The sequence below is a fragment of the Thermobia domestica genome, chromosome 4 (assembly GCF_964235325.1).
Source record: "Thermobia domestica chromosome 4, izTheDome1.hap1.1, whole genome shotgun sequence".
Classification (NCBI taxonomy): Eukaryota; Metazoa; Arthropoda; class Insecta; order Zygentoma; family Lepismatidae; genus Thermobia; species Thermobia domestica.
In genome coordinates this window covers 225,672,909-225,700,699 of record NC_137457.1, presented here as the reverse complement: position 1 = coordinate 225,700,699, position 27,791 = coordinate 225,672,909, and positions in this window count along the sequence as shown.

Below are 27,791 nucleotides of genomic sequence, written 5' to 3'. Positions count from 1 at the left end.
ACTTATCTCATTGAAAAGGTATTGAAACGTAAAAATGGATTCTGTATGTAAAACGGTTAGGATATCCATTAAGCATGAATTTGTGGATTAGATCAGAATCTATTCAGTCCGCAAAATGAATTTGAACTTTACACAGACTTTTATGTGTTTCTTCTCTCAAATGCAAGTATCAAAATTTTTGATAATACATCATCTCGAGTTAAGTTATGGGGAACAGGTTGTTGCATTAACACAAATTAATATTCCGTGGAGTTTTTATCATGTTGATGAAAATGAAGAAATTATAATTACTACTGTTATCGATGATAAAGTTGAACGTCATCATGTTCAAATAACACCGGGATATTATTTATCAATTGAATCTATTCTATAGTTGATTCCTGATAATGTTCGTATGTTACATTATGTACAAAAAATCAAATTGTCATTAAACATTATTTTTAAATTAGAAGATCAATGTATGATTGGTATTACGCCAGGATTACAACATATTTTTGGATTTATTAATGAAACTACATTTGATATTAAAAAAATGTTGTATACACAAGTTAGAAATGTTGATTTAATGTTAACACGTTGAAAATTTCCATGTGATTTAGATCATTATATTCCCAATACAATTAATATGTGGGTTGGTATTGTAAAATAACAACAAAGGATAGGACCATTAGTTCGAAAATTTAATGTATATAATGTACAACACGGTCACTTAAAATCTTTTGTGTTTCACACACCAGATTATCTTAAAGTTGAAAAGAAATATTTTGATAAGATAGTAGTAAACTTAGATGATGAACACGGGTTTCAAGTTACCATTTCGTTTTGGAACTTCAAATTTAACACTTCACTTTAAACGAAAATGATTTCTGAATATATTGATGATAGGTTTTACATTACATTAGTTTCAAATGCTAGTTCAGATGTATATCTTTTAAATAGTCCGAAATATTTTATTAATCAATTTAAAAAATTATATTCGTTTATCAGAATCTGGCATATAGTGTTAAGTGAAGTGCATATTCCTTTAACATGTTATAATGTTAGCGAAGGTAAAATGTTACATGGTGCAAATTTAAAAATTCTGTTCCTATGGAAAGTAAAATTATTGTTAGATATTATCCATTCATTCGTCATTTACTAGAAGAATTTAACGCAATATCAAGTTTTATAAGATTTAGTTTTTCAAATGTACATGTTGAATGTAATGAATGTGTAGAATCAGTTTCATTGTCGCCTACATTAGCTTTCCAATTAGTTTTTTTCTGAAAAATCAGATCTTATTACACAATCTCGTGGATTCAAACAACCATACGTAGATATCGGATATCCACATCAAATTTTCATCATACAATATCAATTTTTAGGTTATACAAAATCACCATTATTACTTATAGCAACAATCTCTGATATGAAATACGGAAAAGTTTAAAAAAATACCTTTGAAGATATTCATTATATGCCACTTGCAAAATTTTGTTTTAACAGAATTGAAATACTATTAAAAGATCATGGAGAGCGAAATTTTCCATTTCGTTCTGGGACACTGACCGTAACACAACATTTTAAACGCTCTCCTACATCTGCAAAATAATAATAGTAGTAAATAATAAAGATGAGAACAAGACAGGATCTGTATATCAAAGGGGACATGGGTTAGGTAGTTCCTTCAGAGTTAATTCGTTTGCTTTACCATTCTTAAAGCTTTCAGCCCTGGCGGTAACATATATGTACATCATATTTTAAGATTAATATAAATACTCTGCAGGATTCAAAATTTCTGGGTTTTCATGACAGTATTCTTTGAACTTGTCTAAATCATTTTCTGCTATTTCATTGGTGCTTTCATTTGTTGTCAGGACATGCTTTCATTTGTTGTCATTTCTTGTAGAGTACTTGCACGGGCTATGACGGTGGACGAAGCTCAGGCATGTAGGCTGTTTTATAGTTGGCGAAAAACTATTTGCAATAAATCCTCTTTCTGATATAGTGATGTGTTTTGAGTTTCTAAACAATGTAGATCACAATGATGTTTTCGATTGAAGCCATTTTGGTATTTACATACGTATTTCAACTTTAATGCACGCAAATTTTACTTCCATAATTCTCTAAATATGAAAGCCGCAAACAAAGTGACAGCTGTATTTCACTTCTTAAATAAAAAGGAATAACACAAAATAAAAATAAAATCGGTGATTAAACAAAAAATCATGGTTATAAGGATTAAACAAGGTGCAAAAAGTGTAGGACGTCAAGCATTACAAATGGGTATACAAGTTGTGGTGATGTATTAGAAAATCGTCCATTTAAAGAATCTTAAAGCACGTGTTAAAGAAGGTGGTGATAGTTTAAAGATAAAAGCCATTGATAAAGTCGGACAGTTGCTAACTGGTATCGGCAAGAGACGGTCACGCAAGAGGAAAGCTCCTGCAATTGTAAAGTTTGGACCACTAACCAAACGTAAACATATAAACGACAACATTTCGTAATGGCCCTCCTAAATTCAAATAGTTCTGAATGTTGTACCAATTAATTTGATTTCTTTTCTATACCAATAACACAAAGAGCTATTGAAGCAACTACAAATGCTGAATATCATCCTATTTCTACATTAACCTGAGAAGGACCTACTGAATTTATTATTCCTGGGGAAACAGGGGAATTTATTCATCCGGTATACCTATATCTTTATGTACGTTGGAAAATTAAAAAAGCTGATAGTACAACTTTAACTCAAGATGATACTCTTGAACCGGTAAATAATTTCTTACATTCATTATTTAGTCAAATTGATATTTAATTAAATGATAAATTAATTAGTTCTTCATCAGGATCTTATCATTATAGTGCATACATTAAAACATAATTAAATTATTCTTACGATGCTTTTGAAATGCATTTAGCATGTGCTATGTGGCAATAAGATATTGCAAAACATTTTAATAAATTAGATAATACAAATGCTGGTTTTGAAAAAACGCGCTAATAAGATGAAAAATAGTAAATCTTGAAATGTACGGACGTCTTCATTCTGATGTAAGTTTAGATCGTATGCTTTCCAACAAAGTACGTTTACACGTAAAATTACAGCGTAGTAAAGATAATTTTTGCATAATGTCTCTTGAAAATGCAAGTTATAAAATTGTGCTTGAGGAAATTATTCTTGATGTACGCCGCATTGATGTAGCTGCAGATTTAGCTGTGCAACTAAATACGCGAATGGTTTTGGAAACGGTCTCTGACAATCACATCTTAATCCCTATGAATCTCGAAACTTTAACGTTAACAAACTGCTATTACAAGTCGGCTCAAAATCATTTCCACTCAACTCCCTCACCCCTGATTTTAAAAACGATTTATACCTTGTAATTTAGTATACTTTGATTTCAGGTACTGGTATATATTATCAAAATTATTCACATACTTTTACTGTTGATGAATATCCAAACGGATATGCTCTGTATCCTTTTATTCTATTTCCAACAAGAACTTTGGATGACAACACATGGTATGTAGTACGCGATTCCCCTGTAAATTTAAAAGTATCATTTTCAGAAACTTTAAGTAAACCTGTTACATGCATTGTGTATGCACAATTTGATTCCTTAGCACAAGTAGACAAAGATAGATATATTTATACTGATAACAGATAATTTATTCAGTTGAGTACGATTAGGGTTGTACAGCGGGGGACACTTCTGGATGGTACAGCCATATGGAGATTTACGGCAAGAGTGCTCCACCAGTTGAGTCCAAAGTATTTGCCGGGAAGTATTGCAACCGAATTAACTTAAAAAGAAGGCGGGTGGCATAATCGCCAGGCACTGAAAATTCCCGTACACTTGGGTGAAATTCCCACTACCGTCTACAGCATCATTTTTCCAAAATGAGACGAATCTTAGACGTTTAGTTCTTATGCCAAACATACTACTTGATATTTGTCCTATTCGTGAAGATAAAGTGCAACAACAAATGAAAGCCCAATCCTGTTGCTGTTGGAATGAACTCTCTTTAAGTCGTTTGATCTGAAATGACTTTGCAGAACCTAAATAAATATTCTGTCACTTCAGAAGGGGAGGGGTAGGAAGAGCGAATGCTCCCCTCCTACAGTATAAAAACATATACTTTTAATCAAATGCTTAGCGAGAATGAGCCCATTGGTATAGCGCTTTTATGATTTGAAATCTTGCTCCCAAGCCATCTTTTCTCATAACTGACAACATAGGAGAACGGGAGATGCAAATATGATGAAGGAGAAATACACTCACATGTGCAAATTCAGAATTGGAGACAAAATGTTCGGATAGCATCCATATTTTGTCGAAAATTTTGATTTTGTAAGTAGACATGTAAAAGCTCACCCGAACTTGAGAGCATCCCATTACCAGTGGTTGAATTCAAGTGGAGAACTCAGTTGAGAGCATCAGATGATTAGGGAGGAAGAGAAACATCTTAAGATATGGGGAACGAACAATGGAAAAAAATACCAACAGGCCTCAACCGGACTCGAACCCTAAACCACATGATTACCATGCCACGCCTTTGCTCACTCATCCACGGAGCCACACAGACTGAGAGACGGTCATACGTCAGGAAAAGCGTTCGTTACGACCAGTGATTTATTTGTAGGGGGAAGCTAGGGAAATTCTCCGTCTCTAGTTTTTCTTTCCTTGGCACTAACTTAATTACTGTTGTCCCAGCCTGAGAAGAATATTTTCCACCTCTCTAGAAAATTTCCTAACAATTTGCATACATTTTAAGCAACACAAAACATTTATTCATCGCTGTTCTGCATAATTATACTTACACAAATGAATTATTTCCAATTCTATGAATTCCCGTACCAAGTAAACAGAAGTACTGAGTATGAAATTCTATATCTCGCGAATAGTTTTGCAGAAAATACCTAAACTAAATTTTCTATTGGGAACAGGGAGAAGCACACACGCGGAGCTTAGGAAGCAGATTGCGCCCATAAGATTTGTTTTGGTCAGTAAGGGACATAAATTTACATTCAAATGGCAAAATCACACGTTTAATTATGCTATAATTTTACTTTTGGTTTTACTTAAACTTTTTCCCGGGGTGAACCCCCGGACACATCCCAAATGAACATTTAGCCAGCGGTCCTCCTGAATTCAAATCCTGGCTACGCCCCTGCTACCAAGTGATATATTCTCTGTCACATAAGAAAATTCATGTTTTCCGTGGGATACTATCTTTTTCCCATTACTATTAGAATGAAATCGCTACACATTCCTTGCTACCGTATCGCGACTTAATTAAATGTTTTAAAAGTTTTTAATGCTCAATCCCTAACCAAATTGATAACTGCATGATCTATCTGTTTGCAGTTCACTTAAAACACTATAGAAATATCGTAAAACTTAATTAAAGGAAAAACAGTTCTTTCACAGCGTGAAGCTTACGATTATTGCCATATACTTATAGCGTAGATGATTCGTGTAGCTTCTTCCGTAGCTCATTGGATCCGAGCAGAATTCCCATTCTTGCGACCCGGGTTCGAATCTTCACCTAGTTACTTTTAATTTTTATTTTATTATTGATCAGGTAGGACTCCAGTAGAAAGTAACATATGGTTACAGTTCAAGGTGTGATTCGATATTCTGCAAGTATTTATTTATTTTTTTCTTGTCAAGCGAAAAAATGAAGTAGAATTTTAGATGCGTAAAACTTCTAGATTTGATAGTTAATAAGAACTATGAATAAGATTACAGCTCAAAATAAATTGAATTCTCTTCAATTGTAGTCCATAATTAGCTATGGTCAAGGAAATGGATTTAAGCTGTTTTGTGTGTAATCAGCACAATGACTTCGATCATCCCTATTTCTGGAACTAAATATCACTAATTTTGTTGGTTTTTTTTCGTTTATATATAAAATTCTCATCCTTAAGTCCTTAACAAAAGAGAGATTATTGTTCAAACTGTCACTATGGGATTATATTTCATTATATAAAGAAATAAAATTAACTATATATATATATATATATATATATATATATATATATATATATATATATATATATACTTAAAAATATCGAAAATAATATGACAAATATTATGAACAATTTTATAATAGAACTAAGCAATGTTTTATAATACACTAAATTGAATGAAATACAGGGTATTTGAAGTTAGCAATAATATTGCCAGTAGATTCTGAAATACAAGTTTCTTGAACAGATAGGGACACTTCACCTTGAAATATACACCTTGAATTTGATTCTCGATAGAATCTGAAATATGTTAAGAACTTTAAACCTTGAATAACGCAACACAAGTTTGAATCCCGTGTTGTAATTGTGTCGTTACAAACTCACTCTTTTTATATAAATCAACCAATCTAAAGCCGGATCTTTGTTCAAAAAGTATTTTATCCTTTGCGTATATTTCAGGGAGAACATTTAACGTCAACTTTTTATTAGCAAATGTAGCAACTGATCAAATTGAATAATGCTAAAAATAGCCTACTTCGCTTGCTAGAACTTATGTTTGGTAGAAGTTCATACATCAAATCTTTTTTTTTTTTTTTTTTTTTTTTGGTTTCTTAGGTTTCTGAATACTTCGGAAGATTTTAACAGAATCCTTGTAATTATACATTTATGTTTGCTCTGTTTGATATAAAAAAAATACTTCTTATGAAGAAAATGGTCTGCAGAGCTCTTTGTAGAATGTCTGTTATTAGTTGTAGTAGTTGCTTTTACTTTAGCGTCCCATTCAGCAGCGAGGCTATATGAGACATGGACTTATAGCTTAACGTGGGATTCGGAACCATAGGCTTCTACTGAGAATCGAGCTCCGTTTTTAGAAAAAAAATCTAACCACAGTCAGTTCCTACCCGTTGGCGTTAGAACATACCCTATTATTATACTGGTATTTGGAAGCAGTGATAATTGGTTACGGATTTCGCAATCACACTCGTGTCCCGGCATGATGGAACAGACCTGAAGACGACGACACGTCGTCATACGCACGATGAATGTGTATGATACTGTTAAATATTAAAGTTAATACATCATTTTTATATCAATAAATAAATAAAAAAGACAGTAACAATACTATTAACGTATATCTACATAGTATATAAATTAAAAATACGTTGTCTATCATATTAGTTGTCAATTAAAAGTGTAGCAAGTGATAGTTCTAAACTCAAGTAGAATATTCACTCTGCTTCATTTAAATAACAGACATTTTACAAAAATAATGATCTTTTGGCTGTATCGTAAATATTTTAGTAAATAAATAAATAAAATACATATTTATAATTTAATCATCGCAACTGGATAGCTGATTCTGTGGGTGAAGATAATGAAAATTACTACAAACTGTTACAAAGGTGGGGGCCGCAGTGGCCCAGTGGAAGCCGGTGGGTGTAGCTAAGCAGCCTGTAGTGTTGTCAACGGCTCGAGCGGCTCGGCTCACGACTCAGTCACCTCAACATACCGAGCCGGTTCGAAATCCATAAAAGTGATTAGATGCTAATACAATATGAAGTATATATTCTATAAGCCTTTCCCACAATTCTACTGCTTGGGGCTGAAATTAGTCAATACTGAGGAAGTGTATTATTCGTCCCTGACTGAAAACTGTTCCGCGAAGACATCTTTAACAAATCCCATTTTTATGGAACATAGTGAAATTGATCAAAGACAAGCGCTACAATTCGACTCAACTTACAATTGTGTGTATGTGCGGCCGTTTGCCTGTTCCACAACTATCTTTTATTGTTTTGGATTCATTTTAATGAAATTTGGCTTATGGTTTCAACTAATAATCCTATTGTTTGGGATTTAACTCTATCAAGAATAAGGGGTGAAAGCTAAAACACTCACCCTTTGCACATACACATATAAAACAATTTTGTGTTATAGGCAAAACAACTTGAAGATCATTTGATTAGACAAAACATAGGCTATTTTTTACTTTAGGCCATCCGCATCATTCGAACTGGTTGCGGGTGAAATTGGCAATGGATAAGCGCGTAAAAGGGACCAAGTTCCTCTGAACTTCGAAACTTGGTTATTTAAATATTATAATAAAATATGTTTAAAAATAACTTCCACCATATTGAGTCAATTTGATTCAATATGGCGTATATTTTCTTTGGGGCTTCTCGATCATCCCTATTAAACGAAGTCAATTGGGGTCAAGAGAAAAATGAAATTAACTTTTTCAGTTTTACGTCCAAAGATTATGCCCTGTAGACAAAGGGGGGCGATGATTGAGGGATGTGAATTATGATGGTAGACTTGGTGGAATGGTAATGTGGGAGGAGACAGAAGTAAGCCGGCCATCAAGAATTATAGGTTTAATTACTTTACCCTGTCGTTTTAAAAAGATCCAGTATAACTTCTGTAAAAAGTATTTAATTTTTAAAGAATATGGTGCGAGTGTAATTTGGAGTTTATGAACAAGCGACACTTTCAGGGGTAAAATCAGTCAAGAATGACCAATCGCCCCCTCCCAATCATGTTCCTTTAGAAAATTCCAAATATTTTGTAGGTTTTCAATTAACTCCGCTGTTTGGAATTATAATTGGCCAATAATAAAGGAGTAAATTTCATTCCTCTTGTCATGTAAGAAGAAATATTTCGTGCAAATTAGAGTTTTGTGAAACATAATGTGTTTTGTTTGAAATTAGAGGCATAAAGTTATTGTTTTGAGTTGAAGTTGGAGGAAAAAAAGGTGAATTAATTTCATTTCGTGAAACTGTTAACAACATTTTTTCTCCAAAGTTCCCAATTTTCATGAAATAGTAGGTATTTTTTCTTTCAGGCTGTAGTTAGGTCTATTGTTTATGCTGTTATGCATGAGAGTTGGGGAAATTAAGCCAATTTCAAGATTACATTTTACGATAACTTCTGTGTTTTTGTTAAACCTGATTTCAGGAAGCAACATTTTTTTTTTTTGAAAGTGTAAGAACTACTATTGTTGGTAGGGACTGAAACTGATGAAGAGAAAGATAATGTAAATGTAAAAGTTGAAAAGAAATCCGCTCGCTTCTTTAACACACAGCACAAGTAGTGGTGATAAAACGTTATTTTGTAAAGAAGAAATAAAATATGTAATTCTAGCCCCAAATGTCTTTTCGGCATTAATTAGGAAAAAATAAAATTAAAACTAATTTTTCTAAAAACGAAATAAAATATTTAACTTTAGCTCCAAAGGTCTCTTGAACATTAATTGGGATGAAAATAAAATCAAAGTTGAATTTGATGAAGAAAACGTAAGACATTTAATCCAGCTTCAAATGTCTTTTAGGTTAATTGAGAACAAAAATGAGATGTATAAGTTCTTTACCATTCAACAAAAGAAGAAAAGATCAATAAAAGGCAAATATTTGGAAATGAAAGAATTCTAGTATTTTATGTAGTCACCTTCTGCTTCTATAACGTCACCCAAACTATTTGGTATACTAGCTACAAGATTCGAGAATATAGTTGGATGTTGTTGGATATTATTCCAGAGTTCTATTCATGTGCCTCAAGAATTCCTTTGTTACGGTCTTGTCGACGTTCTTCCCATTCTTGAACCATTAACGCCCAAAGATGTTCTATGGGGTTAAGGTTTGGCGATCGAGGAGGCCATTCTATACATATTAGCTCTGGATGATCTTCCAACCATGCTTGAGTTTGCCTCGAGGTATGAACACCGCTGTTGTCTTCCATAAACACGAATTCCTCTTGTTCTGGAAATTTTTCGTGTAGAGAAGGAAGCAGTGTATCCTCCAGTACTTGGATATAAGTCGCACTAGTCATTCGTCCAGGAACAATAACGATCTCGCCCGGACCTTCAGCTGTCATATAGCCCCAAAAATGAGCTGAAACTCGTCTCGAATGTTCGGTGCGAATGACATGTTGTGGAAGTATTGTGTCCCGCGTGGCCTGTATAATATCATTCTCCCTTGCAGATCAGAGAGAAACACTTTCTCGTCAGACCAGATGACGAGATACCATTAGGCTTGTGGAAGACTCACGTTCTTCTTAGCCCATTCTGAACGCCTTTCCTTGTGGTAATCTGTCAAAATAGTTCTCATAGCTGGTTGTGCGTGATGGAGTCCAGCCGCAGTAAACCGTTGCCTTACTGTCTTGTGTGAACATCCTAGTTCAACAGCTTTGTCTCTCAACACAGACCGATGACGCAAAGGATGGTTCTGTACTTCTTCAACGAGAGCTTCATCTTGGGTCTTTGATATTGTCCGCGGTCTTCCACTTCTGGGTCTTGACTTAGTCCATTCTCTGTTTCCCTGCTCCCCATGACGATCCAGCCACTTCCTCACGGTTCTAGGATCACCCCAAAATCTTTAGCAATGAGAGACAATTTCTCACCATTAGCAGCACGGCCAATAATTTCGCCTTTTTGAGCGGCAGTTAACTCCAAAGCGTCTTTAGTTCTAGGCACTTTTGTTGACACTAGAATCACAAACGAAATACTCCACAGGATGTATGAATGTGAAGGCGTGTGTTAAGGATCAGAGTAATATTATGTGTTGATTTATTTATTGATGCATGTTCATTGTGAGTATTATTAATTTTATTTTTGTAAAGAAGCAAGTTACTACCCGCAAATATAAATATAACTCTAACTAAACTCTTTTTCTATTTTTGACAAAATAATATGAAGAGTGTGGATCTTTTTATTTGTTTTTGGGTGTGAGACTGTTGACCAGGGTGAAAAAATCATGTTTTTTTAAATATCATTTTTGTTGATGTTTTAAATTTAAATCGATTGTTTTATTTGAATCAAAACTTTCTCCTCGTATAATACAAGTCGCGAACTACAGAAAAGACATTAGAAATTAGTATTAAATGTTAATTATGTCATTTAGGTGGAAGTATTGGGATTTAATTTTGAATTAATCCCCAATCGTTTACCTATTTCAATCCCAAACAATGTGTCTCAAGCATTAAGGAAAAAACTTACAGCAACGTTTATCAATATGACACTTTTCTTTTTGCGAAAGTTACTGATGTTTGGCAGGACCATATTTAAAAAAAAAATCGAAACTAGCTAGCCGCACGAAATACATATAAAGTCCATAAATTTCGCCTAAAATTAACTCTAACTCTATGGCGTATGGAACCCATAGGATCAATTCCACGTTCACAACAGCTTTCCCTGACTTCTATCCTTAGGCAACTGGATCCAGTTTCTAATTTGTATTCCTATATCTGCGAAATCCATCTAAAAGTTGTCCTCCCATCTGCGCGTAGGTCTTCCTAATGGTCGTTTTCCGATTGGTCTTCCAGTTAAGACTTTGAAAGCGTTCCTACTTTTTTCCATCCTGGCTACATGACCTGCCCACCTGAGTCTCCTAGACTTGATGACCCTAACAATGTTTGGTGAACCGTACAAATTATGTAGTTCCTCGTTATGAAGTTTCCGCCATTCCCCATTCCCGTTCCTTTTAGGTCCGAATATTCGTCTGAGGATCTTGTTCTCAAATACTTTCAGTCTATTCTCTTCCCTCATAGATAGCGACCATGTTTCGCAACCATATAGAGCAACAGGCATGATTATCGTTTTATATATTTTAAGCTTCAAATTTCTCGACAGAATTTGCGACGACAAGAGATTTTGAACTAAATAATAACACGAATCCCCTGCTTTTAGTCGACATTTAATTTCTTCGTGAATATCGTTTTCGTCTGTTAATATTGATCTTAGATATTTGAAAGTATTCACTTTATCAAAAGAATTATTATTTTTTTTAACGCATCCAAAATTTGCCGTATTACGATCCCGAATAACTTCTATGTATTTAGTACATAAATTTCGCCTGAAGTTTTAAAATCTATTATTTTTTTTCACAGAGGGGATCGAGCTTTCCTAAATACGACCCTATTACCTGAAAACAAACAAATAGACGTGGGCACAAAAGAACTTTCGTCTTAAATTTTCATGATGATTTCTCCGTTGGAACAGTTTTAACGATTTGAAAACCTTATGGTACTAAGAGAAGAAAGCAGGATTCACCCGTTACCCGTTCAAAACGGGATTTTCTCTAATCATCCTCTGCATGATACTCGTTTTCATATTGTGCTTACGTAATTTGAGTCTCATTGTATTTTCTTATTATCTTCCATAATCGAAATAACAGAACAGAAACGGGATTTTACTTATTTTCACTTTAAATTAATTTATTTCGGATTTTGATTTAAACCAACGACTTTTATTCAAAACATCAAGTGATTTAAATCTTGGTTAAATTCGTGATTTAAACCACATTGATTTAAATCAATTCACCCTGCTGTTCACCCAATGAAATTTCCTTCAGTAGTAAGCAACTACTTATTCAATGAGTCATCACTAAACGCTAGAGGCAAAGAAAGGCACAGCAATATCGCCTGAAGGTCGTTTGAAATGCGTGTCTTGTCTTTGGTTTACCTGTGAAGTGAAGCATTTTGCTTCTTCTACTAAGTTCTGACACATTATGTCAATGAAATATTGGTCTGTTTGTGAAAACAAAGAGAGGAAAGAAAAAAATATGAGCTATCCGCGTCAGTCTATTAGATCTTTAAGCATGTTGGAAAAATAAACCATGTCCTGTATTTAACCAAAATATGGTTAATAAACTAGTGTTATTATCATTAAAGGCCGTATGTGTCCTGGAACCTTGTATTATACCTGGAAAAGTTCGTGTCAGATTCAGAGGAAATGTAACATTTTATGATTATGCAACGATAAATGAAAAAATGGAAGTACACTCTATCTTAGTGTTTGGTGCGGAAGACCTGGGTTCGATTTCCAGTGTGAGTTTATCTGGTTTGGGATAACACGTTAGGCTGTAGGCCCATGTCTCATATAATCTTGGTGCTGCAAGTTAAGTTAAAATTCTAACCATTCAATCCATCAGTCTTAGAGCTCATAGGATTATGAGAAAGTGATTGGTGTGATCCGTGATGCGTTGCAATTAAAAAAGCCACAATGAGAATCACAATGCTGGATATAAAAGTTCATTTCTCGCTGAAGCATCGTGACATATAATTAAATTTCAGATTTTTAGCTTCTAAAAATTGGGCCTATGGGTCCCTAATATAAGCTTGGCAAAGTAGTTAATACTGATGCGCACGAGTCGAGTCGAGACAGAATTTTTCTGAGAAAATTCGAGTCGAGACACAGCTCTTCCAATAGAAAAATATACGTTTTTCGAGTCGAGACATCACTTTTACAGCACATTTTCGAGACGAGATAGCCTCAAATCTTGTTTCGTGCGCATCTCTAGTAGTTAAATATATTCTAAAACTCATGAAATAGAATCAACAATTAATTTAAAATTATTGACTGTGTATAACTGTAAACCCAGGGTTTAAAAAGAAATATGTAAAAATAATTAGACACATAGTTGCATTCGTCTGGATTTTCAACTGTTCACATCAGTTTAAAAATTATCAACCAACTAATTACAATTTCCATTCTCCACACGAGAAGAATAAGTGTACGAAAATGTTATTTGGGAAATATTTAAGCCCCTTTTCCTCTCCCAGAAAAACAGCGAATGATAAAAGCTATCCCAGTCAATTCACGTGTTAACTACGTATGTTCAAAATTCATTGTAAACAATTAAATTACTTCCTTGCTTTGACCATTTCAATAGGATCGTGTAGCAATAACCCCCGTTCCCCACCCTGTACATTCTACAAGACAAATTTTACTGGCTCGCTTGATTGAATTTTGACAATCGCTTAACATCAAATAACTTATCTTTTCTGTTATTCTCAAGCGCTTATACTCTTACAGACCTTGCAGTTATCTTTCAATGCAATGTTTTGACACACACAGACGCACTCATCAAACAAGAAAGGCAAATATAAATTTAGTAAGAAGAGAAAGCAGAATCGTGTTGTTATAATTCCACTTAAAACTTAAATGAACATTAATGAAAAATTAGTTTAACGTTCCACGATAATGTCCTTTAGGCTAAAGGAGACGGATCATCAACGAAACTAATGTTTCTTGAAGTAAAGTTTTAATGATCTCCTAACGAAAATCGAATCCCAGACTAAACGAACCACAGGCGCACACGCTACCCACTAGATCAACAGAAACGGTTAGGGCTTCTTTACCTCTGTCGTAGGCACTTTCATTTCCATCGTCTCCAGGTTTGTTAGGTCATACCGGATCCAGGTAATGAAATTCTTATCTAGTTTCATTACTGATTCCCAATAACAAATTAATTTCATTTTTCTCTTGACCCCAATTGACTTCGTTTAATAGGGATGATCGAGAAGCCCCAAAGAAAATATACGCCATATTGAATCAAATTGACTCAATATGGTGGAAGTTATTTTTAAACATATTTTATTATAATATTTAAATAACCAAGTTTCGAAGTTCAGAGGAACTTGGTCCCTTTTACGCGCTTATCCATTGCCAATTTCACCCGCAACCAATTCGAATGATGCGGATGGCCTAAAGTAAAAATAGCCTATGTTTTGTCTAATCAAATGATCTTCAAGTTGTTTTGCCTACAACACAAAATTGTTTTATATGTGTATGTGCAAAGGGTGAGTGTTTTAGCTTTCACCCCTTATTCTTGATAGAGTTAAATCCCAAACAATAGGATTATTAGTTGAAACCATAAGCCAATTATCATTAAAATGAATCCAAAACAATAAAAGATAGTTGTGAAACAGGCAAACGGCCGCACATACACACAAATGTAAGTTGAGTCGAATTGTAGCGCTTGTCTTTGATCAATTTCACTATGTTCCATAAAAATGGGATTTGTTTAAAGATGTCTTCGCGGAACAGTTTTCAGCCAGGGACGACCTCAGTATTTCTCTTCTGTCAACATCCTATAAAATCCTTTCAAATATTCTGTTAGCAAGATTGACCCCATACGCAGATGAAATTATTGGAGATTATCAGTGCGGATTTAAACGAAATCGATCAACTATCGACCAAATATTTACCATTCGCCAAATACTCGAAAAGAAGTGGGAATACAATACCCCGGTACATCAACTATTTATTGATTTTAGAAAGGCTTACGACTCGGTTAGGAGAGAAACATTATACAACGTTCTTACAGAACTTGGAATACCGAGAAAGCTAATTAGATTAATTAAGCTATGTTTAAGTGAATCCCAAAGTAAAGTCCGGGTAGGAAAATTTTTGTCCACGAGCTTCCACGTCGAAAATGGCCTGAAACAAGGAGATGCGTTGTCGCCATTATTATTTAACTTTGTGCTGGAATACGCCATAAGGAAAATCAAAGATAGCAACCAGGCCTAAAGTTGAACTGCATTCACCAGGTTATGGCATATGCTGATGATGTAAATTTAATAGGGGATGATAGGAGAACAGTAGAAATAAATGCAGAGATCTTATTAAACGCTTGCAGGGACATGGGTTTAGAAGTAAATGCAGAGAAAACTAAATATATGGAAGTGCGTCGGGACCGTAATACGGCAAATTGTGGAGGCGTTAAAATATTAAATAATGCTTTTGATAAAGTGGATACTTTCAAATATTTAGGATCAATATTAACAGACGAAAATCATATTCACGAAGAAATTACATGTCGACTAAAAGCAGGGAATTCGTGTTACTATTCGGTTCAAAATCTCTTGTCGTCGCGAATTCTGTCGAGGAATTTGAAGCTTAAGATATATAAAACGATAATCATGCCTGTTGTTCTGTATGGTTGCGAAACATGGTCACTTACTCTGAGGGAAGAACATAGACTGAAAGTATTTGAGAACAGGATCCTGAGAAGAATATTCGGACCCAAGAGGAACGAGAATGGGGAATGGCGGAAGCTTCATAACGAGGAACTACATAGTTTATACGGTTTACCCAACATTGTTAGGGTTGTCAAGTCTAGGAGGCTTAGCTGAGCAGGTCATGTAGCTAGAATGGAAGAAAGTAGAAACGCTTTCAAAGTCTTGACTGGTAGACCCATAGGAAAACGACCATTAGGAAGACCTAGGCGCAGATGGGAGGATAATATTAAGATGGATCTCGCAGAGATAGGAATACAAAGTAGAAACTGGATGCAATTAGCTAAGGATAGAAGTCAGTGGGGAGCTTTTGTGAACGCGGCACTGAACCTCCGGGTTCCATAGGCCATAGAGTTAGTTAGTTAGTTCAGTATTGACTGATTTCAGCCCCAAGCAGTAGAATTGTGGGAAGAATTGTGGGAAAGGCTTATAGAACATATACTTCATATTGTATTAGCATCTAATCACTTTTATGGATTTCGAACCGGCTCGGTATGTTGAGGTGACTGAGTCGTGAGCCGAGCCGCTCGAGCCGTTGACAACACTACAGGCTGTTTAGCTACACCCACCGGCTTCCACTGGGCCACTGCGGCCCCCACCTTTGTAACAGTTTGTAGTAATATTCATTATCTTCACCCACAGAATCAGCTATCCAGTTGCGATGATTAAATTATAAATATGTATTTTATTTATTTATTTACTAAAATATTTACGATACAGCCAAAAGATCATTATTTTTGTAAAATGTCTGTTATTTAAATGAAGCAGAGTGAATATTCTACTTGAGTTTAGAACTATCACTTGCTACACTTTTAATTGACAACTAATATAGTTTATGCATTATTTCTGACAATTTTCTACAAATTACTTGCAGAGACTATTCAGAGTAAACGTTTTACTTAGTTTAGTCATATTTTATTTTAATATATTTTAAATATATTTTATTTTATTCTTTTTGTTTAATAAATATAAATATATTTTTCTTTCTTCTTCTATGGGAATTAACAATTCTCATTTTTTCTTTTTATTATGGGAATAAGGAAAAATATTCTGAACAATTTTAAAGCACTTAATGCCAAGGCATAGATAAATATGCTATTTTATTTCGTTATCTGTGTGATATATGAGATACTATATTTTTCTTTCATATATAGGAGAATTAACGTTTCTCTTTAGTCTCCTAAGGAAATTAGAAAAATGGATATTCATAACAGCATTGGTTTCAAACACTTAATGTCAAGGAGCAGATAGACTATTATATTTTGTTCTCCCCATGAAATAAGCATACCTTTTTCTTTCTTTCTTTCTGCATGGTGGCCCTTAAGACTTACCTAGTCGATAGCCAGAAGTTTGCCTGAAGGCATAACATCGCGTAGCAAACAACTCGGTTCGACACGTGCCAATATACCTACCTTCTGAATAGAGTTGGAAGTCATTTTTTTTTTATTTTCATGATTTCATGGAAAGTTATATATATATCTTCGCTTCTGTACTACTACTACCACTACTACTTATCTCCCCAAAAGTAAGCAAATCTCCTTTTTGAGTACTTTTTTCATCATATTTTATTGAAAAAAAGTGTTATGAACGATTTAAAAAAATAGAAAAATTTCCTTCGGCTGGATTTGAACTCACGCCAAAAGCAATTCTTGTTACCAGCCTACAACGCTAGCGCACACGGCCACGAGGACCGATAGTAACAAGTATATGATTTCTGTTATGTACATAGATACAGGCTACGTAGCAAGATACGGATAACGCCAACCAATCAGAATCGTGTATTTAGTTACTACTACCGGGAGTACTCTCCCGAGCAAGATCTCAACAACCTAGTGCAAGCTAGAGGTTAACTATGTCAATAAAATTCATTTCAAACGGTTCAGCCATTTTTCGCTATGATAGACAACGTATTTTTAATTTATATACTATGTAGATATACGTTAATAGCATTGTTACTGTCTTTTTTAAAAGTTATTTATTGATATAAAAATGATGTATTAACTTTAATATTTAACAGTATCATACAAATTCATCGTGCGTATGACGACGTGTCGTCGTCTTCAGGTCTGTTCCGTCATGCCGGGACACGAGTGTGATTGCGAAATCCGTAACCAATTATCACTGCTTCCAAATACCAGTATAATAATAGGGTATGTTCTAACCCCAACGGGTAGGAACTGACTGTGGTTAGATTTTTTTTCTAAAAACGGAGCTCGATTCTCAGGTTTCGGATCCAACGTTTAGCTATAAGTCCATGTCTCATATAGCCTCGCTGCTGAATGGGACGCTAAAGTAAAAGCAACTACTACAACTAATAACAGACATTCTACAAAGAGCTCTGCAGACCATTTTCTTCATAAGAAGTATTTTTTTTATATCAAACAGAGCAAACATAAATGTATAATTACAAGGATTCTGTTAAAATCTTCCGAAGTATTCAGAAACCTAAGAAACCAAAAAAAAAAAAAAAAAAAAAAAAAGATTTGATGTATGAACTTCTACCAAACATAAGTTCTAGCAAGCGAAGTAGGCTATTTTTAGCATTATTCAATTTGATCAGTTGCTACATTTGCTAATAAAAAGTTGACGTTAAATGTTCTCCCTGAAATATACGCAAAGGATAAAATACTTTTTGAACAAAGATCCGGCTTTAGATTGGTTGATTTATATAAAAAGAGTGAGTTTGTAACGACACAATTACAACACGGGATTCAAACTTGTGTTGCGTTATTCAAGGTTTAAAGTTCTTAACATATTTCAGATTCTATCGAGAATCAAATTCAAGGTGTATATTTCAAGGTGAAGTGTCCCTATCTGTTCAAGAAACTTGTATTTCAGAATCTACTGGCAATATTATTGCTAACTTCAAATACCCTGTATTTCATTCAATTTAGTGTATTATAAAACATTGCTTAGTTCTATTATAAAATTGTTCATAATATTTGTCATATTATTTTCGATATTTTTAAGTATATATATATATATATATATATATATATATATATATATATATATATATATATATATATATATATATATATAGTTAATTTTATTTCTTTATATAATGAAATATAATCCCATAGTGACAGTTTGAACAATAATCTCTCTTTTGTTAAGGACTTAAGGATGAGAATTTTATATATAAACGAAAAAAAAACAACAAAATTAGTGATATTTAGTTCCAGAAATAGGGATGATCGAAGTCATTGTGCTGATTACACACAAAACAGCTTAAATCCATTTCCTTGACCATAGCTAATTATGGACTACAATTGAAGAGAATTCAATTTATTTTGAGCTGTAATCTTATTCATAGTTCTTATTAACTATCAAATCTAGAAGTTTTATGCATCTAAAATTCTACTTCATTTTTTCGCTTGACAAGAAAAAAATAAATAAATACTTGCAGAATATCGAATCACACCTTGAACTGTAACCATATGTTACTTTCTACTGGAGTCCTACCTGATCAATAATAAAATAAAAATTAAAAGTGACTAGGCGAAGATTCGAACCCGGGTCGCAAGAATGGGAATTCTGCTCGGATCCAATGAGCTACGGAAGAAGCTACACAAATCATCTACGCTATAAGTATATGGCAATAATCGTAAGCTTCACGCTGTGAAAGAACTGTTTTTCCTTTAATTAAGTTTTACGATATTTCTATAGTGTTTTAAGTGAACTGCAAACAGATAGATCATGCAGTTATCAATTTGGTTAGGGATTGAGCATTAAAAACTTTTAAAACATTTAATTAAATCGCGATACGGTAGCAAGGAATGTGTAGCGATTTCATTCTAATAGTAATGGGAAAAAGATAGTATCCCACGGAAAACATGAATTTTCTTATGTGACAGAGAATATATCACTTGGTAGCAGGGGCGTAGCCAGGATTTGAATTCAGGAGGACCGCTGGCTAAATGTTCATTTGGGATGTGTCCGGGGGTTCACCCCGGGAAAAAGTTTAAGTAAAACCAAAAGTAAAATTATAGCATAATTAAACGTGTGATTTTGCCATTTGAATGTAAATTTATGTCCCTTACTGACCAAAACAAATCTTATGGGCGCAATCTGCTTCCTAAGCTCCGCGTGTGTGCTTCTCCCTGTTCCCAATAGAAAATTTAGTTTAGGTATTTTCTGCAAAACTATTCGCGAGATATAGAATTTCATACTCAGTACTTCTGTTTACTTGGTACGGGAATTCATAGAATTGGAAATAATTCATTTGTGTAAGTATAATTATGCAGAACAGCGATGAATAAATGTTTTGTGTTGCTTAAAATGTATGCAAATTGTTAGGAAATTTTCTAGAGAGGTGGAAAATATTCTTCTCAGGCTGGGACAACAGTAATTAAGTTAGTGCCAAGGAAAGAAAAACTAGAGACGGAGAATTTCCCTAGCTTCCCCCTACAAATAAATCACTGGTCGTAACGAACGCTTTTCCTGACGTATGACCGTCTCTCAGTCTGTGTGGCTCCGTGGATGAGTGAGCAAAGGCGTGGCATGGTAATCATGTGGTTTAGGGTTCGAGTCCGGTTGAGGCCTGTTGGTATTTTTTTCCATTGTTCGTTCCCCATATCTTAAGATGTTTCTCTTCCTCCCTAATCATCTGATGCTCTCAACTGAGTTCTCCACTTGAATTCAACCACTGGTAATGGGATGCTCTCAAGTTCGGGTGAGCTTTTACATGTCTACTTACAAAATCAAAATTTTCGACAAAATATGGATGCTATCCGAACATTTTGTCTCCAATTCTGAATTTGCACATGTGAGTGTATTTCTCCTTCATCATATTTGCATCTCCCGTTCTCCTATGTTGTCAGTTATGAGAAAAGATGGCTTGGGAGCAAGATTTCAAATCATAAAAGCGCTATACCAATGGGCTCATTCTCGCTAAGCATTTGATTAAAAGTATATGTTTTTATACTGTAGGAGGGGAGCATTCGCTCTTCCTACCCCCCCCCTCCTGAAGTGACAGAATATTTATTTAGGTTCTGCAAAGTCATTTCAGATCAAACGACTTAAAGAGAGTTCATTCCAACAGCAACATGATTGGGCTTTCATTTGTTGTTGCACTTTATCTTCACGAATAGGACAAATATCAAGTAGTATGTTTGGCATAAGAACTAAACGTCTAAGATTCATCTCATTTTGGAAAAATGATGCTGTAGACGGTAGTGGGAAAATCACCCAAGTGTACGGGAATTTTCAGTGCCTGGCTATTATGCCACCCGCCTTCTTTTTAAGTTAATTCGGTTGCAATACTTCCCGGCAAATACTTTGGACTCAACTGGTGGAGCACTCTTGCCGTAAATCTCCATATGGCTGTACCATCCAGAAGTGTCCCCCGCTGTACACTTCTCAGCCTATCACGATAATGATGATTAGTTTATTGTGAAGAAGCTAGCCATAGTAAATCCTGACGTTCCCTTTCTTCAAAATTCGATTTTTCAACCACCATTTCCTTTAAATAAGTTAGTTGAGCCGATCATAACTACAAACAAGTATCTAAGTGAGAAGGTGTATGGCATTACCTGGCACGAAGGCGATTTAGAATATTCACATCTTAAGGAAATACTTCAATCATATGGTTTGAATAGTACAACCATATACACATACGGAATAACTAGAAAGTGTTTTCTTCAAAAAATTCTTCAAAGAGATGTTACAAATCTACAAGAAATAAACTGTCCAAAGTATACTGCTTTAAGTTTTCATAGGTGTGCACATAATAAACATCGTTTCGGACAATAGAGGTGCACTGTTCATGAAATATTACTGTGTAGTGAATATGTGAAAGTGTATGACAGTGTTACATGTGAATAGCAGTAATACTTACATACCTACTACGATTAAAAATAATAATCTTCATCATATATAGTGACGAATTGTTAACTGTGTTACTAACTGATAAAGTGACTGGTGCAAGTGTTACTGGGAATTGCCCTATTGACAGACTTCCTGTAACGGTAGAACCTCCTGCTGCACTTGTGATTAATTTCGATACATCTGATTCGAGTGGATCGCATTGCGTTTCAGTGTACGTCGACAAGACAAACATGGTTATTTCTTTGATAGTCTTGCTATGGACGGTCCCATGGAAATAAAAAACTTTTTATCAGAAAATACTAAAATATATTTTACGAATAACCATCAATATCAACACGATAGTTCTGTTGTGCGGATATTTTGTTTTATTTTTTGCACCATATTATTGGCACTCATTCTTTCAAAAGTGTTTTAAAATGTTTAACAAGTAAATTTTGAAAAACAATCATGATATCGCTTATAAACGTAAACATTTTTTGAAAAAAGAAAACGTAAATCATTTTCTATTTTTTATTTTTATTATATTTACATTTTTAATTTTTTTTATTATATATACCATTTTTTAATTTTTCAACATTTTTTAAACTTGCATCTGTGCATTTTATTTACAATTCCTAAGAAAAAAATTATAATCTTGATAATGCATTAGTTAATGCTGCTGATCTGTCATATTTCCAACAATAATTCAACTTTTCTGCATTACGATATGCACATCCTGATTTCATTTCAATATTTGTGTCAAAAGAACAATATTCATTAAACGTGTTTCCGCATGATTTACTTAATGAATGACAATGTATTATTTCTAAATCAATGATATTATCTAAGGCGAATATTATTTAATCCAAAGAGATTTCTCTAAACCTTCACAATAAAATGTTGAATTGTTTGCACATAATTGATGTACAAGGTTCCGTATGCATGATACAGTATATCCATTTTTGCTATTCCATTTCAAACCGTGTACATTTAATGTTAACCAATCAATTTGTTTTTGACAACTTAGTGATAATAAATTATAATCTAATGGAGATTTTATCATGCAATGGAAATCTACTGTATCATTGTATGCATTTAAACAAAACTCACGAATGATAAATTCGTTATCAGACATTTTAAAACCTTCATTAACGATAATATACTGATTTACGCATGGTGAAGTTTCATTTGTGTGATGCGCTAAAATCTGTCCAACATATTCTGTATTTTTTAAAAGATCACAAATTTTGCGCACAAACCGTATAAATAAGATTTCACTGTGTTCTTGTTCAAACACTTCAAAAAGATCACTAAGAGTTTCATCAAGAGATAAACACTTCGCTGCAAATGATCCAGTATTATGAAGATAAGAAAATCATGAGGAAGATTTAACTTATATTCCATGTATTCAATAGGACTATTGTTACGTAAGTATACTTTTATAGATTTTAATACACAATTCACATTAATGTTTTCACTACTACATAACACGCATGAAACACTAGCACTATATGAATACAATTTTTCAATCTGGAATGCCCGAATTCCGTCTCTCTTTTCTTATGAAAATGTCCAGGAATTCCGGAAGATAATGTATATCACTTAATAATTCCCCACACGTTTCATGGATTTTTTCTCTTATTAATATTCCAATAATATACCTGTTTGCATGCAAATAAAACACATCTTCAACACTAGGACTTGCTATAATACTAAAAGCACGGGTTTCCAATGATTTTGGGCACACATTCATACAATCATGAGCAAAATCGTGATAGGATATTTCTCTACATCCTTCGCATATTAATGAATCGTTCAAATCCCAATTTCAATAGCCTTCTTTATACATTCACGGTCTACTGTTTGACTATAACAACAACAATCTAAACCCCAAAATCGCAATGTTCTTGATAATACATCTGAAGATGACGGTGGGGTTGGTCTAACTGTTAGCACTGGTGATTCTATTGCATCAAAATCACATTTTTCATCTATCGATGATTCGTATATTTCCGCTTCAGCATCAGATATTGCTTCAGTGTTAACTTAGCAGGGTTCCTCTTTCTCAAGAAGATGCATATCCCTATATATATATTTCCCGCTATAACCCGTATTTAAAGTATTTTCATACCCGTAAGGTAATCACGTGTTCAGCATTCTTGGCGCCAAACTTCTTTTCTATTGACAATTACCATAGGGGCATGATTCAACATGTTGATTTACCACAACCCCAATCTTTGTATTCTCCGCCGACAATGTCTTATGTTCACCTACCGCGGCACCAAAATTATTTTAATACTCTTTCGCCATTCTGTGATGTGTACCCGGCGCGGCGTCGGTCTTCTGTATTTCTCTTCATGTTTTAACATACCTGCAAGGTCATTACCCGACAATACCATCTTTCACTCTCTGGTTTCCAAAATGCGAAAAGTTCAGTTCATCTCTTGAGTTCACCAGCGAAAGACGTACGAGAACCACGCTCTGTATATGTACCAATATAGCGTATCATGCAAAACTAATTTTTAATATGTTCACACTCAAAGAGTGTTCTAAATTTGCTAACCAAATTATCGAATTAAAAAGTCCCGCATGAATAAAGTTTATTCTCTCCCATCTCTTAGTACTTCGAAACAGAGTGTCTCTTGAGTAGGTATAACATACGATTTGGGAAAAATAATATGATCACAATCACATTTAGCAATGAATATTATTATAAATAATATTATGTAATTAAATAAATAAAAACGCTCCGATAAATAATCTGGATTCGAGATTAATATGATTTTTTGTATGATCACAGCATAGGTGTTCTACGGAGTATGCTTTAGCAAACGAACAAATTAAATAAAATAATTAAGAATGAGTATGGTATGCATGCGAACAAATGAAATAAAATAATATTATTGAATTAAATAAAATAAAATGTCATTTTGATTTTTCCCAAGTGTATGTTATGCATATTTTAACAACCTTTCTAGAAACTACATCATCACTAATAACGGTAAATCTTTCCAGGATCCAGTCTGACCACCTAACGTTCTAGCAATAAATCTTTCCCTACTAATGACTTGTCCGGCCGCACCTGGCTCACAGACAAGAAATTCCTCATACTATCAGTTTAATTAGACCCCCTGCTGTTCTATTGTTGACGATAAGACGCTCCTGGTCTACTGACTTTTTTGTTGTATGCCAACTTTATGTCAAGTTAGCATACACATATGGAAGAATTAAAGCACAAACGAAAGTAGCTACACCAATCGGTAGTGCTGCGTTAGTGCTGGGTAGTGCTAGCTTCCCAACGTTAATGCTGCTACACTTAAAAATATAGAGCGACTTTTGAAATTAACTATACCAACCGTAAATAGGAATATGAATCTGATATTCTCTAACTTGATGAGAAAGTTGCTCTTTTAAGGTAAAATTTTAAAATTTTAAAAAATAACATTCTTATTAGTTTGTTAAAACTGATTATTTCATTTATTAAATCTAATTGTTGAAACAGTTGTTTTATAATTTAATCTTATTATTGTCAAATTTCAAATGTTAATTGACTTTGAATGTTGCAAATTTGAATAAGGTCGTAGGTTATATCAATATTTGATTGTTGAATTTTAAATGTAAAATAATTAAGCAAAAATTTCTTTGTTTGTGATTATTAAAAAAATGATAATTAAATATTTATAATTATGACAGTTATATCAAATCGGATACTAATAGTATAATAACAAAAATAAATTAAGTTGGCCCAAACAAAGGCGATAGTTTTAGCATAAAATCAATATCTTTTAAAAATAGAAACTCCGTTTTTTATTCCTTTATTAATGGCGGACAGTTTTATTGGTCCGTCTAACACAAAGCTTTCATAATGGTTTCGTATTGGTGTGAGCGGAACATTTTATGGAGATTGAAACAACTCGATGGCTTGATGCGATAATTTGGAGAACGGTGATCACGAATCTAAATGAAACCTTATCTTTCTACGTCCGTGAATTTGTCCCCCTACATAACGCACTAACGATAAAATGACTGTCAATCGTTATTGCTTCTTAGTGGATCAATCCCTAACGTTGGTGTTTCATTAGTGTAGGTGCTACAAGTAAAAAATCTTTGTGATGGCACGTTCACGCTGCCACACCACTTTATGTAATAACAAAAATTTTAGTGCCAGTGGTTAGTATATCGTTAGTGCTTCTTAGTACACCAACCTGTAACTTTAGTGTTTCATTACTGTAGGCTCTAGAGCTAAACAATGGTATACGCTGCCCCCAATTCAAGCACCAACGAATAAATTAGTGCCATTCGTTAGTGCATCGTTAGTGCTTCTAGAAAACACCAATTGTTTCGTTAGTGCTTCTCTATTAGTATAGATATGGCAAATTATACGTCACGAGACTTCCATAAGAAGTACATGGAGATATTTTTTCTTTGCGTCAAATTCCCACCAAATTCAAAAATACTAATGACATCTTCTAGTGCTATCGTTAGTGCTTCTTAGTGCACCAACCCCTTACGTTAGTGCTTCATTAGTGTAGGGTGTAGAGCCAAAACAATTCTACACGCTGGCCGCCACATTACACACTAACCAATAAATTTGTGCCAATCTTTAGTCCATCGTTAGTGCTTCTAGAAAACACTAATAGTTTCGTTAGTTCTTCACTATTAGTGAAGATACAGGCAATTATATGTCACGAAACTCCCATAATAAATACATGGGGAAGTTTTAATTACATCAAATTTCCGCCAAATTCAAAAGCACTAATAATTTCTTTTAGTGCAATAGTTAAAGCTTCGTTAGTGCTTCTTAGAGCACCATCCTCCAAGATTAATAGGTTGAATAGGTTGAACGCTATAAGCAAAAAGCGTTAGTCCCCAAGAAATCACTAACGATGAAACCTAGTGCAATCGATAGTGTTTCATTAGTGCTTCTAGAAAATACTAATAGTTCCGTTAGTGCTTCAATATTAGTTTAGATATTGCCAATTATGTGTCACGAGACTCCCATAAGAAAACCATGGGGAATTGTTTCGTTGGATCAAATTCTCGCCAAACTCAAAAGCAGTAATAATATATTCTAGTGCAATCGTTAGTGCTTCGTAAGTGCTTCCTAGTGCATCAACTCCGAACATTACCGCTCCTCATTGTGAATGCTTCTGTAGGGAGGAGCTAGCGTGTAGTAAGTTTTATTTTCTAGCGTCCATACTATTAAAGCAGTAATGATGGGAGTTCTGCAATAAGACCGCCCAACGAAGTAGTAACCATTACACTATGTATGGCCACTAGTGCTTTTAAATTTAGCAGGAATTTTACAAAATGAAAAATGTTATGTGTCTGAAGTTCGCCCCGTTAAATGCTACTAAAACTTTTTTACTTGTTTAGTGCTTCAATTTGTGCACAGCACTGCACTAAACACTAACGTTAGTGCTATGATACTTTAGAAGTTATTAATGAATAACTCGGGCGGGGCTAACTTTAATCTTTCGAATTTTATACACTTTTACACTAATTGTCAGACAGAAGTGAGATAAAAGCCAACGGTCAGTGCACTATTGGTAACCCCTCCCCACAAAAGCTTTCACGACAAGAAGCAGTAATGTTCCGAGTTGCTGCACTAGCAAGCACTAACGATTGCAGTAGAAGATACATTGCTGCTTTTGAATTAGGTGGGAATTTGATCCAACGAAAAATTCCCCATGTATTTCTTATGGGAGTTTCGTGATACAATTGGCCAATCAACACTAATAGTGAAGTACTAACGAAGCCCCCCAAAGGTTTCTTACTTATAGCACCTACACTAATGAAGAACTAACACTAGAGATTGGTGTACTAAGAAGCGCTAACACTTGACACTAATTTTATCGTTAGTGAGTTATGCGGGGGCCCAAATTCACGGACGTAGAAAAACAAGGTTTAGAATCATGATCAGCGTTCTCCAAATATCGCATCAGGCTGTTTCAATCTCCATAAAATGTTCCGTTCACACTGATTTTATGCAAAACAATCGCCTTTGTATGAGCCAACTTAATTTATTTATATGATGATACTAATTTAATTTATTTAACAATCAGTAGATACAGCTCAGAGGCCATTTTACACTGGAAATCTAACAACAACAAGAAAAATGGAAAGGATTTGGGAAGGTATCGGCCAGGGCCTGTTTAGTAGGTACCATCCCGGCATTTGCCTGGTAATACTGAGAAAAACCCCAGTCAGGATGGTCGGCAGCGGGAATCGAACC